The sequence below is a fragment of the Oenanthe melanoleuca genome, chromosome 9 (assembly GCF_029582105.1).
Source record: "Oenanthe melanoleuca isolate GR-GAL-2019-014 chromosome 9, OMel1.0, whole genome shotgun sequence".
NCBI classification, from domain to species: domain Eukaryota; kingdom Metazoa; phylum Chordata; class Aves; order Passeriformes; family Muscicapidae; genus Oenanthe; species Oenanthe melanoleuca.
In genome coordinates, this window is record NC_079343.1 from 3,212,757 (window position 1) to 3,224,926 (window position 12,170).

Here is a 12,170-nt window from a genome sequence, read left to right on the forward strand (position 1 = left end):
GTACATATATACACATATATATACATATATATACATATATAACTGCACAAGATACTGAACAGCATGGTCACCTCCAGAGCTCAGAGCTGGGCTGCCAGCAAATCTAGCTGCCAGCCTGCCTTCATATCATTATTTCATTCTGACTAACCAGAAACTTCTGTGGGATTTACTTGCAACCACCCAGTCAACAACAATGAAAAAAAAAAAAATCTTATTTTTGCTTCTTATGTCCAATACAGTATCAGGAAACCCTGTAACATCAACACAAGGTTCCTAATTCACCAGCCACTCCTCCCTGCTGCCCTAATCGGTGCTTCATGTGCCTGACACTTGGGAGAAGATTCCTTCCCCTCCAAACACCTTTCTGTGGTCCCTAAAGGGACAAAACAAGCCCTGCAGGAATTTGCCACAAATCACTGCTGGCTCCTGTTTCCTGCCCCCAGCTCAGCACAATTAACTCCTGACACCTGGTGTGATTCATTGCCTTGTTCTTTAAAACACCACAGTTTCAGGCTGATGACATGAAATAATATTTTCAAATTACACCAGCAGCCACTCATGCTATGGAAACTATAAAATTTCCACTCAATGCATGTTAATTGGATTATTATTTTAAAGTCATGCTCACCACCCCCACATTAATAACAAATGAGCTCCCTCTAATTATTATTAGAGTAAGTCCCATGCAAATTAATGATTAGGCCATTAACACAGGGCAGCTGTGATTAATTGCCATTAATTCTCACATTTGAGCAAATCAGCTAATAAAGTGACAATAAAAAAGGGAAATTCTTTTATGCTGTACTGAATTCCTTCACTCATACCAAAGGCATACAACAAAGGACTGTTAAGCACTTTTTCCTTTTATGAAATGTTACACTGAAGTTATTCTTTATTATATGGTAAAAAAATTACTACAGAAAGCTGCATCTGTAAGTCTTGTGTGTTTGCAATATTTTAACCACTGGTCACAGGACAAAGTGTAGCACAGGCTGTCACAGACATAACATAATCAGAATAACTCAGAATTTTAGAAATAGTTGTTCTACATGCAACAGCACCAAAAAATAGCTGTCACCTGATAACCATTGCAGGATTTTTTTACATGTGCAGGACTTCTAAATCAACACAAACTATGCTTTTCAAAGGGATGTAAGCTAATTCCTCTTTATAATATATTTAGACTATACTACTGCATTTATGAGCAGAGGAACTGAGTTTTTAAAACTGCATAAATGCAGTATAATAAATGTAAAAAATCTCTTCCTTGCTAGGCCCCCCACACCTTTCTGACACATTCAGCAGAAAGTCATTCACTGATTCAATAAAACCCAAGTATAGCTCACAGACACCTTCTAAACTTTTGAGCTTCTCAAACTCGCTTTGGTCTGAGCTTTCCTACCTTCTGAACCACAGGCACTCAAAAATCAAATGCACTCTTAGATAAGGGAGACCTTTCCCTCCACCCTCACCTTCAACCCAATAACATTTCTTTCTAATCTCAGGTTTAGACCATAATTTTTGCATTCTGAATACAGTTGTTTTCATTTCCAAACATGCACTATTATATCTTTACATTTCTACATGATGAAAATCAGAATTTGCTGGAAAAAAATGCAAGTTGCACTGCAGAAACCAATATCCATTAGTTTTCCAGGCAGAATACCCATGAACAAGAACACATGAAAGATGCACAGCTCTGGATATGATTGCAATGCTCCTTGGTGCAGAAGGAGTAAAGATCTCCCTGATTAACTTAAATCATCATATTGCTCACAGCAGCAAAACTGCATCATTTGGTATTAATGATGCTGACATTAAAATCACCCAGCTGATGTAACTGGAAATGCTCAGGGATGATGAGCAGCAGTGGTCAACACTTTCTGCTGATTTTCTAAGAGCTGGGTTTCAGTGTGGATTTTACCCAGCACACCCCACAAATGCACACACAAAACTGTGATGGGTGAACCAGGGAACTCTGTGCATGCTTTACTGGATTTAGCATTCTCAGCAGTTTTGCAAGACCAGGAATAAAACATGAAGAACAGCTTCCTAACTAGTCACCACACCAGCAGAATAATAAATGTGCTCTATAGACTCCATTAGAAAAAAAAAAAATAGCAGGAAAATTACTCCCACAACATTAAGTGGAAATAAAAAAATCTATTCTTTGTGTGACATACTGGAACACATTCAAATCATACACTAGCAACTGTGGTTTAGTCCATTTATCTCTTGTTTCATAAAAGCACTGCAGAAGACTGTCCAGCTTACTCTTAGCCCTCAAGGAGTTTAGATTAGTGCTAAATAAAAACATCCTTGCCATCTGGTTTATGTGTAATTGCTCATCTAAGGTTTTATTTCTGCCCTTTCCAGGGAGCACTGACTAAAATATCCTGCAAGTACCACACCCTTTTAGTCACAGCTGCAAGTGTCTTCTCTTCCTCATGATCTGAGCAGGACAAGCTCAGGAACTCTGGTCCTGAATGCTCAGACCTGCAAATAAGACAAAACAGCAGCTCTTCATTATTGTAATTTCCTTTCTCCACCTGGGAAGGAGTGACTTTGACATTAGGTGTCACACATTGCTAGGTGTGAAACTCCTCACTGCTTCACAGGGGTGGAAAAGCTGGAAAGCATCAGGACTGTGTTTGGAGAGCACCAAACAACAGAGAGCTTCAGCCACAGCTCCTTCTTCTCCTGCCTGGAACAAAGATGCTCAGGGCACAGAAAATATCACTTATTCTCTGTATCACCTGGCCAGTGTGAGGACAGGGCACAGTAGCCACATAGCCCCCAGTCACACCAAGATCAGGCTAAAATATATTTATATCTGTCTTTATGTAGAAGTTTTGTAAAGTCAGCTTGTTGCTAATCTTGCAGGGACTTACCAGATTTTGTAGCTCCTATTCTAATAGCTTCCAGTTCTAATACCCTATAACCAGGAACAATAATACCCCTATAACCAGTATTTGGGTTATTTCTTTTACATGTGCCATGATTGTAAGTCTTTGAATACACAGTCTCAGTCATCTTGGAGCTAATTACTGTCTTCCTTAGGTGTTTTAACAATTTTTCTGCACTCCAGACTGGTGTTCTACTACTTCTCTCAATTGCTTCAGGAGCTGTTACTTGTCCATTAGGGGTGACTGCCCATCCAAAGGGCTGAAATCTCCCTTCTAATGCTTCAGTTAATTGGCAATTTTTGCACTGTATTCTGGTTTAATACCTGGCAGGCTCATCTCCCATTGTGGAAGCATGGATGCCTTTTTCTGCAGCCTTAGACACCCTCTTGGCCAAGTCATTTTTTCCTTTTGGCCCTGTTCTGTCTGGTGTGCTCCACAGTGCATAACTGCAACTTCAGCTGGTTTTTGTGCTGCTGCCAGTAAATGTAATATTTCTATCCCATGTTTGATTGACATATTGATAACAAACATCCCTCCTCCCAAATTGCCCCACGGGATGGATGCAAAAGCAAATTTAGAATCCATCCAGATTTTGATTTTCTTCCTTTCACTCAATTCCAATGCTCAGGTGAGAGGAACCAGTTTGGGTTTCTGTGCTGAAACACCTGACATTAGAAACTTAGATTAAGTTACCTGGCTCTGGGTAGTCAGCACACATCCTGACATGTGTTTTCCACTGCAAACAAAGCTGCTTCTGTCTGCACAGAGCTCCCAGTCTGGGCTCTCTCTCAGGCTGTCTCTTAAATCCAGTCAGCTGGAATAAACTCCTTCCAGTGTTTCCAGCCAGTCATGTTCTGGAGCACTTCCCCCTTTGGTGGCCAACAGAAACACAGCAGGATCAGCAGCAGAGGTGGTTTTGAGGGCAGTGTAACCCTGGTGGTTTTGAGGGCAGTGTCATCAAGCTGTTAAAGGCATTCCCTGGCTGGTCTCTGCTCCCCTGGGATTGTGCTGGAACTCCCAAGGCAGTATTTTGTCCCTCATAAGAGAATAATTCAAAAGATCTCCTGCAATCTGGCAAGTCTGAAGCTGGAGCCCTCATCAGTGCTTTCTTGAGTTGTTAGAGCACAGCCTGAGTATGATCAACCCATTTAATAAAATCTTTCTGGGCAGTTTTTAAAAGCCCACATGAACTGGCAGCCCGTAATTACCAATCCACCATTCCAAGAAGGGCACACAATTCTCTTACAGCTTGCTGCTCTGGGATTTGGCAGACAGCTCTTTAATCTTTCTGTGCTCAGCTTCATTTGACCTCAGAGAATTTCAAAACCCAGAAAGGTCACAGTTTTCTTCATCACTTGGGCGTTCTTCCTTGATGTGCTGTGCCCATTTAATCCCAAATTTAACAATTCTGCTCTTAGTTCTGGTGGCTATCAGGATATCATCAACCTATTGTGACTGAGCCCCTTGCAGATTAAAGAACTCCATTCCTCTAATTCCTTTCTCAGTTGATTCCCAAAAATTGTAGGGCTATTTTTAAATCCTTCTGATAGTACAGTCCAAGTCAGTTCAGTCTTTATTCCTCTCTGTAGCTTTTCTCACTTAAACACAAACCATTCCTGACTGTTACTGCTTAGAGTTATGCAGGAAAAAAAAGACATATGATCTTTCCATTGAACTTCTTATGCAAAATTTACATTCAAAAATACAATCTTTCAGATCAGAGAGAGGCAGAAATTAAATGCTCTGGGTTGAGAAGTGACATATAATCTAACTACCCCATTTTTCTTGAACAGCTTCTGATGCAAACAGTAGTTAATTGGTAATTTGATTTTAGCTAAATGTGAAACATCACATCATCTTGTTGATTTTCACTGCACTGCCCATCTCAAACCTGGTCTAGCTTTCAGAAATTTAAGCTGATTGCCTGCACAAGTGATAATCACTGAATTAACTTTTTTTTGTGATCAAGGAAAACCTGCACAATCCAGGACCTCTGCTCTGGAAGTCTTTCTTGCTTTACAGGTGATAATTCCTTCTACTACTGAAAATATTTTCATAAATATATATATATGCATGTCTATACAAATATAAAATCTCCCCACAGTCAAGAAGTTTAAGTATTAAGCTGACATCCAGGTTTTAAGATTCCTACATCTCACAAGTAAATTTACTCTGGCAATGTCAGCTTAACTGCTTTGGATGTTCTGTATGTTTTAGACCTCTTTGGCTGCCCAATTCTTTTGAGAGAAAACCAACAGCTTTCTTTGAGTCTGAAATAAGTGAGGGAAAAGTAAAGTTTTCTGTCCTTCTGTAAGATTAAGATCAAATTTCCTACCCAGATCTGGCTTACCATTGTGTCTTTCTACTCAAAATTCAATATTGTTTATAATAAAGTGGTGCCATGAAAGAAAACCCTTTTAACCATGACTTGCATCTAGATTCATACCCCAATATCAAAGTTTTCCTTAAACAGAGGATGGAAGAGGTTGCCTGAAAAATTCTGGTTTCCTCCTGATGATCACTTTGTTTTGAATGCAACATTTCCTGGCTGCAAAGCTGGAGATGATTGCCTCCAAAATTGCTTGTGGACCTCATCTCTGGTACTTTGCACCTGGTATTTGAATTTGCATCTGCCCTGTACAGCCAGTGGAGAAATTCAGAATCCTTCTGGGAAGAAGAGTTTTTGAGGCAAAGAAGGGTTCAAAGCAACTCTGAAGGAAATGTTTCAATTTTCCAATCATTAAAAAGGAGACACAGGAAGATTATCTCACCTTCTTGAACCTGAACTCTGATTTAGCACCAAGAGCTTAAGGTCACTCTTTCAGAATCCCTTCTTCAATAAAGGGTGGTCTTGGTATACTTGTTAGTTGTGCTAAATTGTTCATTTCCTTCTCACCCCTTCCTAATCAGAGTCAGCATCCAGCTACAATGCAGCTGAGGAAATCATCAAGAGTTTCTGTAAGTCAGGAAGAGTTGGGCCCCTTCTAAAACCAGCGTGGCTCACAGCAAACAGAACTTTTGCAGTACTTTTTGTCACTGTCTTGATAGAGAATTTCATAATCTGATGGTATTTTGCTGTATTTCCATGCCTCAGGTGCACCTAAAAGAAGGAAAAATGAAAAACCCATCGGTGAGGACAGAAGTGTAAGACTTCAAGAAGTGAATGCCAATGCATTCTGTCCAAAATAGTAAATGTACTTTATTTGGGATTTCAGAAAGCCAGCATGGTGGGGCCATAGAGGGATCCCACTGGGAGAATTAGAGGTTTATTCCTCACCCAGAAGGTTTTCCCAGAGCTCTGGAAGTGAGGGTAGAAGGCTGTATGCAGTGATCCTGCTAAAAGACAGGAATTTTGATGTGTTCTACCCCAATGCTTCTTTTCCCAAAGTTTAGATTTCCTCCTGTTTTGTTGATGAATGAAATGATTCATAAATCTGGAGGAAAAAATAAAAAAAAAAAAACCAACAACAAAACACCAAACAACAGCAAAAAAACCCTGCTTTTATCTTTTGATTGGTAGATCCTGCTTGAAAATTCATTGCTATTGAAACATCAACTCAGCTGAAATTACAGCATTTTAAAACGAGCTAGTCTTAAGTAAATGCTTTGCTTTGTTAAGGTAATTTTCAAAAGGAATTCTCTAGCACTTTTAAAAGAAGCTAAAACTGGGTTTGGCCAATCTATACTTAGCTGCATCTCATCTGGTTTTAAAACATTTGTCTCAACTAAAGAACATTTTACTGTGCTAACATTTGATATGAGTATTTTAAACTCAGACAGAAACTATTAGGAATAGGAGACTGATTTCTTATCCCTGATGGGATCTGAATTTCTGAATCACTTGTCTCCAGTTCCATTGGTGAATAACCTCAGTGAGTATTTCATCCTCCTTGTATAACCTCTGTATAATGTAAAACTTTAACTTTTCTTAGAAAGAACCTTACATGCTTGAAAAGATGTGTTTTAACCATTTACATGGCAAAGTTCAAGGAAAAATACTTGGAAGTAGCATGGCCTTAATAATGATTTTCCATAATAGATTCATGGGAGATTTTAGCACAGCATTCTAATATGGAAAAACTTGTATTAAAGATAAAGGAAATTGTTGGTAGACATTTATCAATAATCAAGGCACATTTTTACTTGAACTCCTGTCCAAATCAAATGAGCTTCAAAATCAAATGTTTATCTGTGGCAAAAAAAGTCAAGTTGATGCTGAAGCAGCTTTGTGGGTGGATGCTGCCTTCTCTGGGCTTTGCCTTACAGAAATCTTGGCCAAATTTTAAGCCTTTTAATAGAGATTGTTTGGAGGTTGGGATGTGGCAGATCTAGATTCAGTGCTCCCAAACTGAATACAATAAAACCCCTTTTAAATATATTTTTAACTGCTCATTAAATATTGGGCAAGGGTGTTTGTACTCAGTATAAATACAATCTAACAACTATTGTATAAGTATTATTTTCTGGCCCAAAAGTAAAAATTAAAAATTAATTTTAAAAAATATGCAAGAAGCTGACATCTTAAAGAATGGTAAAACTGAAAAACAGGGGGATGGGATTGTTTTGAATTGTGGAGTAGAAAATTAAATATTGGCTGCCTTTAATCTGAGAACTGCATCAAAACCAGGTCTGCTCTTGCATCCAATCCACCTCAGCTGATGCACTCCTGGAATTTCTCAGAGCCCAGAATTTTCAAGTTGCCTTATATTCCTTGCAAGTCTTTGTTATGTTGGTGAGAAAAGATGATGATTCTCAAGAAAGGAGAGCTCAGGAGGTTCATTTGGAAGAGTATTAGCTAAGCCTTTGCCAGAGCACAAATTACAAATAACAAATCCTGTTAAACTGGCTTGCAGTGTTCTGTATTAGAAAATTCATACCTTTACTCTAAGTGTAAAAGCAAATGTTTTGTTCAGACAGATGTTTTCATAAAGAGAGTTTTTCTGAGAAACAAGGGATAGAGTGTTTGGGGGGAAAAAGTCAGCTAAAAAGAGTTCTGAATGCCAGGAATGGGATATTGATTTTTTTTTTCTGTGTAAAATCATTCCTAATGTGTTCTTTCCAACCACTGACAAGGCTTATTCTGATCACTGTCTGAAGAAAATGAATGAGAGGCTACCAAAAATCTGTGTTATGGGAAAAAAAAATTCTTCCTTCAGGGAAGAAAAGGTTTTGATTGTGATTAAAGCTGCTTTTACTGACTGACTGTTCAAGTAGGTGTAATTTCTAATTACTTTAATTATCTCATCAGTATTATAAAGCTGGAGCTACTTTAATCATGTGTATAACTGATAAAATTATTTTTAAGATTCATTATTAAGCTGATAGCCAGAAATACAAAGCTGTATTTCCTAGTTACTGTATTTAGTTATCTTTTTGTCATTTAACTTCATTGACTTCATAAAGAACATTGATAACACAAGCTTATCAGATGAAGAAATCTTTTGGGGTTTTCTCTTTTTTTTTTTTTTTTTTTTGCTTGATATTTGTGATTTATGGTCTTTGAAGATCCTAATGAGGCCATTCTCATTTTGCTAACACTGTGATGCCATTCACCCAGTGGCTCCTGACCCAAAAAAAAAACACTATTTGGCCTTGGACTTTGCAGATATTTGGTTTAATTATAAAAAAAAAAGCTGCAGCCAGGATCAAGCCTTTATATAATTGAGACTATTAAGTTCATACTGAATGTTCTGTAACCATTTATGTGGCTAATTAAAGGATTGCTCATGATTAATGACACTTCCATGAAGAGCAGCCAGTTTCCTGGGTTAGACTGAGCCATTCTTGGGCTGCAGGAGTAATTATTGGGGTTTTGCCACATTGGAATAGGTCTGGAGCACTCTGACACAGAAAAACATGGATCCATATTTTAATGGAATGCACTGTGTGTCTGGAAGCTGCCAGAACCCTGAGGAATTGTGTTTGCAAGAAGAGGAAGTGATTCCCTGTCACAGAATTTTATATTGATTCTAGTAGATTCTGGAACCTACACAACTTCTCAGTAGGTTTGGAAATCTACAGTGCAAATGAAGATTGAATAATTGTTATGGAGCTATCACAATTGAATTACATGCTCCTAAAAATATTTTAATTCCCAATTGACTTCTGTTTTCTCCATAGCAGGGTTCATGCTGTACTCCAAATACCAATTTATGTCTCCCCTTTATTACAGATGGTTCATATCCATTATAAATTTGCCAAATGTTTCTTTAAATTATTTTTCATGAATACCTGAGGCTTTGAGAAGGAAAGGAATCTGAAATTATTAGATAAAGCAAATGCAGATAGTTTTTGAAATTACCACAAAACTTGAACAATCAATGCTTCAGTGAAATATGTGTGGCTTCTTGAAACAATCAGATAGAGCCTTATAATCTTAAAAACAGAAATGGAAAAAGTATAATAAAAAAAATGTGTAGGTGATTGATGGATTGCATGGTCTTAGAGACTATGGAATTCTTCAACATCATTATTTCTTATTAATTAAACAGAGGTAGGACAATTCATTGGTTTCTTACCTTTCATCCCTAGGGGTGAAATATCAAGAGATGCAGAATTTTGCTGCTGACAGAGTCATGGGGTTTCACCTGAGTCACCTCTGTAATGTAATATGAATATTAAAGGTTTAGGTGAACCAACATGAAGATGCCAATAAGACCCAAAAAACATTTATTTCTAGGGATTGCAGAGTACAGCCTTCTGTGCCTTTCTAGATATACATTTTTCTGTATCCTATTTTGATACTAGATAAGATTTATTCCAGTAAATATAAATACTATGCTTAACAGTGGGAATTCTGCTAACTATAATGTCAGAGAGTAACTCATTTTTTAAATCAGCTAACTTCCTCTTTCTCCTTTGTCACTCACAACAGAAGCCCTCTAACTGTGCATGTTTATATACTGGATATTTTAGTCAATAAACGTTTTGAGTGAGTTCAATATTTGGTTAACATTAAAATGACTGTGGTAGAGAGGCTCAGAGAGCTCTGAGAAGTGACTGAACCCTGTAAAATGAGCAGATAAATGTTTATAAACTCAGAATGTTCAGAGAACAACACAATGAGAAGTTTGTTCTGCTGTGCCCTGACTCTCCTTTTTGCCCTGATGTAAGACATCTCTCCACCCTGCTCCTTTATCAAATGGATAAGGGTTTGCAATCCAGGATTTTTCAGTCATTAATTCCTCTAGAGTGACTTCAGGTGTGACAGTTTGTGGTAGTTCAAGCATTAATCTGGATTACTTTGGGAACCTGCAATATAAACTCTCTCAAATAAGACTGATCTCTAAAAACAGCAATAGTCTTGGATTTAAGATTTTAAGCTTGGATTTAAACTACTGAAGCAACTCTTCCATGAGACAGCAGTGAAACTATTGTTAGGTCCTTTCTGCACAGCATGGTACTTTCAGAAAGAACAAGAAACTAAACTAGAATTTCTACTGTCATGATAATGCATTTTCCAGCTTAAACTTATGAAAATAACTGACTGTTTAAAAAACAGTTTAGAAAAATGTATAGCAGATTTGGAAAATAAAATCTCAATTTTTTTTCCTACCTTGGCTGCTTTTGTTCAGTATGGTGGCATGATCAAAAATATCCTGTTAAATATTTGGATTTGGAACCCATGAAGAACAAATGAAATTCATGCCTTGGAATCCTTGAGTTGGCTTGCAACTTAAAAATTTTCCTTGAACCTAATAGATCAGGTATATTCTTTGTCTTTCTGTAAAATCCCCAATGAATTTGGTAAAGTGACCATTAATAGACCAAATTCAGCATTTACCACTTAAATATTAAAGTACAACTGATCTGAAAGCCCTGTGCATCATTCTGAATATTCTTAGTAGGATATTTTTCCTCATGGGATCTGCAGTGCTTATGAAATAGTTTTATTTGTGAGTCATGAGTTGTTGTTTTGAATTCTATGTCAGGGTGCTTTTTTTTTTGCTGAATCTTTGGAACAAAATAGCTGAAGAAAATTACTTCATTTACCAGCAGGAGAAATGAACTCCACACAAACAACTTGAGAAAACACAGTCACATTGTGCTAAGCTTCTGTAACCAGGATATGGCTAAAGACTTACAATTACAATATTTTCTAGTCATTATTCTAATGAGTTGTTTCATGTTTAGGTGGAGTGGAAGGTTTCCTACCTGGCTGCTTTACATTTGTACTCCTCAGCTGGTAAAAATGGGGATTGGCCAGCTGGAAGGAAAAGCCTGATGTCTGCTCTCACCAAATCTCCTTCCTGCAAGGTGGCTGGTAAAGGAAGGAATGTCTTTAGAAGTGATAAATTAAAGAAGCTGTTGATGGTTCTTGTAGAATCAATATTCAAAAAAGGACAATTGTTTACAAACGTCACGAAATTCTCCCAATTCTGTCTTGGGTAGGAATACAGATATGACCAGAAATGTGTATTCTGTCACCATCTGTTGGAGCCGGGTGGGGCAGTGACCCTGATCTCCTGGCACATATTATCTGCTAATGGGCCATCTTCAAACCAGCTGGGCAATCATTTTTATTTTTTCCTCCCTCCAGGAGATATCTCCTGTTAATGGCCATTAAGTCCCAGTGCATGACTGATAAAATTCCATCATCCCACTGGGAGAAGCTCCAGCCAGGGGAGCAGCCAAGCCTTTCCTACCCAGATAAAAACTGAGATTTGGAACATCAGAGCAGCCCTTACCCACTGGATTCCAGAGGAAAGCCAGACCTTTCCACATCATCCCTGGACCTTCAGAGGAAACTGCACCTTCTCCAGGAGCACTGCTCCAGCTGAACCACATCTGCCACTGCAGGAGGATGCAGCCACCATTGAATGGGACTGTGCCAACACCCTGACTGACTGACGGGTGTCAGCTTGGATTCTGACTCTGGCAGGGTTTGGGATTGTTCTTTGTTATGCTGTATTTCTATTTTAATTTTCCTAGTAAAGAACTGTTATTCCTAATTCCCATATCTTTGCCTGAGATCTCCTTAATTTCAAAATTATAATAATTTGGAGGAAGGGGGTTTACATTCCTCATTTCAAAGAGAAGCTCCTGCCTTTATTGCCAGACACCTGTCCTCCAAACCAGGACAAGTTCCCAAAGATTAAACTTAGTCTAGCTAAGATTCTTTTCTGCATGAAGGCTTCTCTTACCACCACCCAACAAAGGAGCTGCCTGAGTCTGAGCAGAGAATATTGTTTTACAGGTAGCTGGGGTGGTGCCACAGACCAGGAAATGTGAGAACAGAGCTTAAAAAGAAAATTACCATGTAAC

The 12,170-nt window shown here is 38.2% G+C and overlaps 1 long non-coding RNA gene across 2 annotated transcripts; it reads right to left on the reverse strand.

Annotated features, from left to right (window-relative positions):
* Window positions 1-1,931: 1,931 nt before the first annotated feature.
* LOC130257020 (uncharacterized) lies at window positions 1,932-10,544 on the reverse strand. 2 transcript variants are annotated; one of them, XR_008841218.1, is made up of 4 exons: window positions 10,462-10,544; window positions 9,425-9,504; window positions 5,678-6,006; window positions 1,932-2,496 (listed from the first exon to the last, which is right to left on the reverse strand). It is a non-coding gene; the product is annotated as an uncharacterized LOC130257020 (long non-coding RNA). The 2 variants fall into 2 exon arrangements; XR_008841217.1 differs by having other exon boundaries at window positions 3,600-6,006.
* Window positions 10,545-12,170: the final 1,626 nt, after the last annotated feature.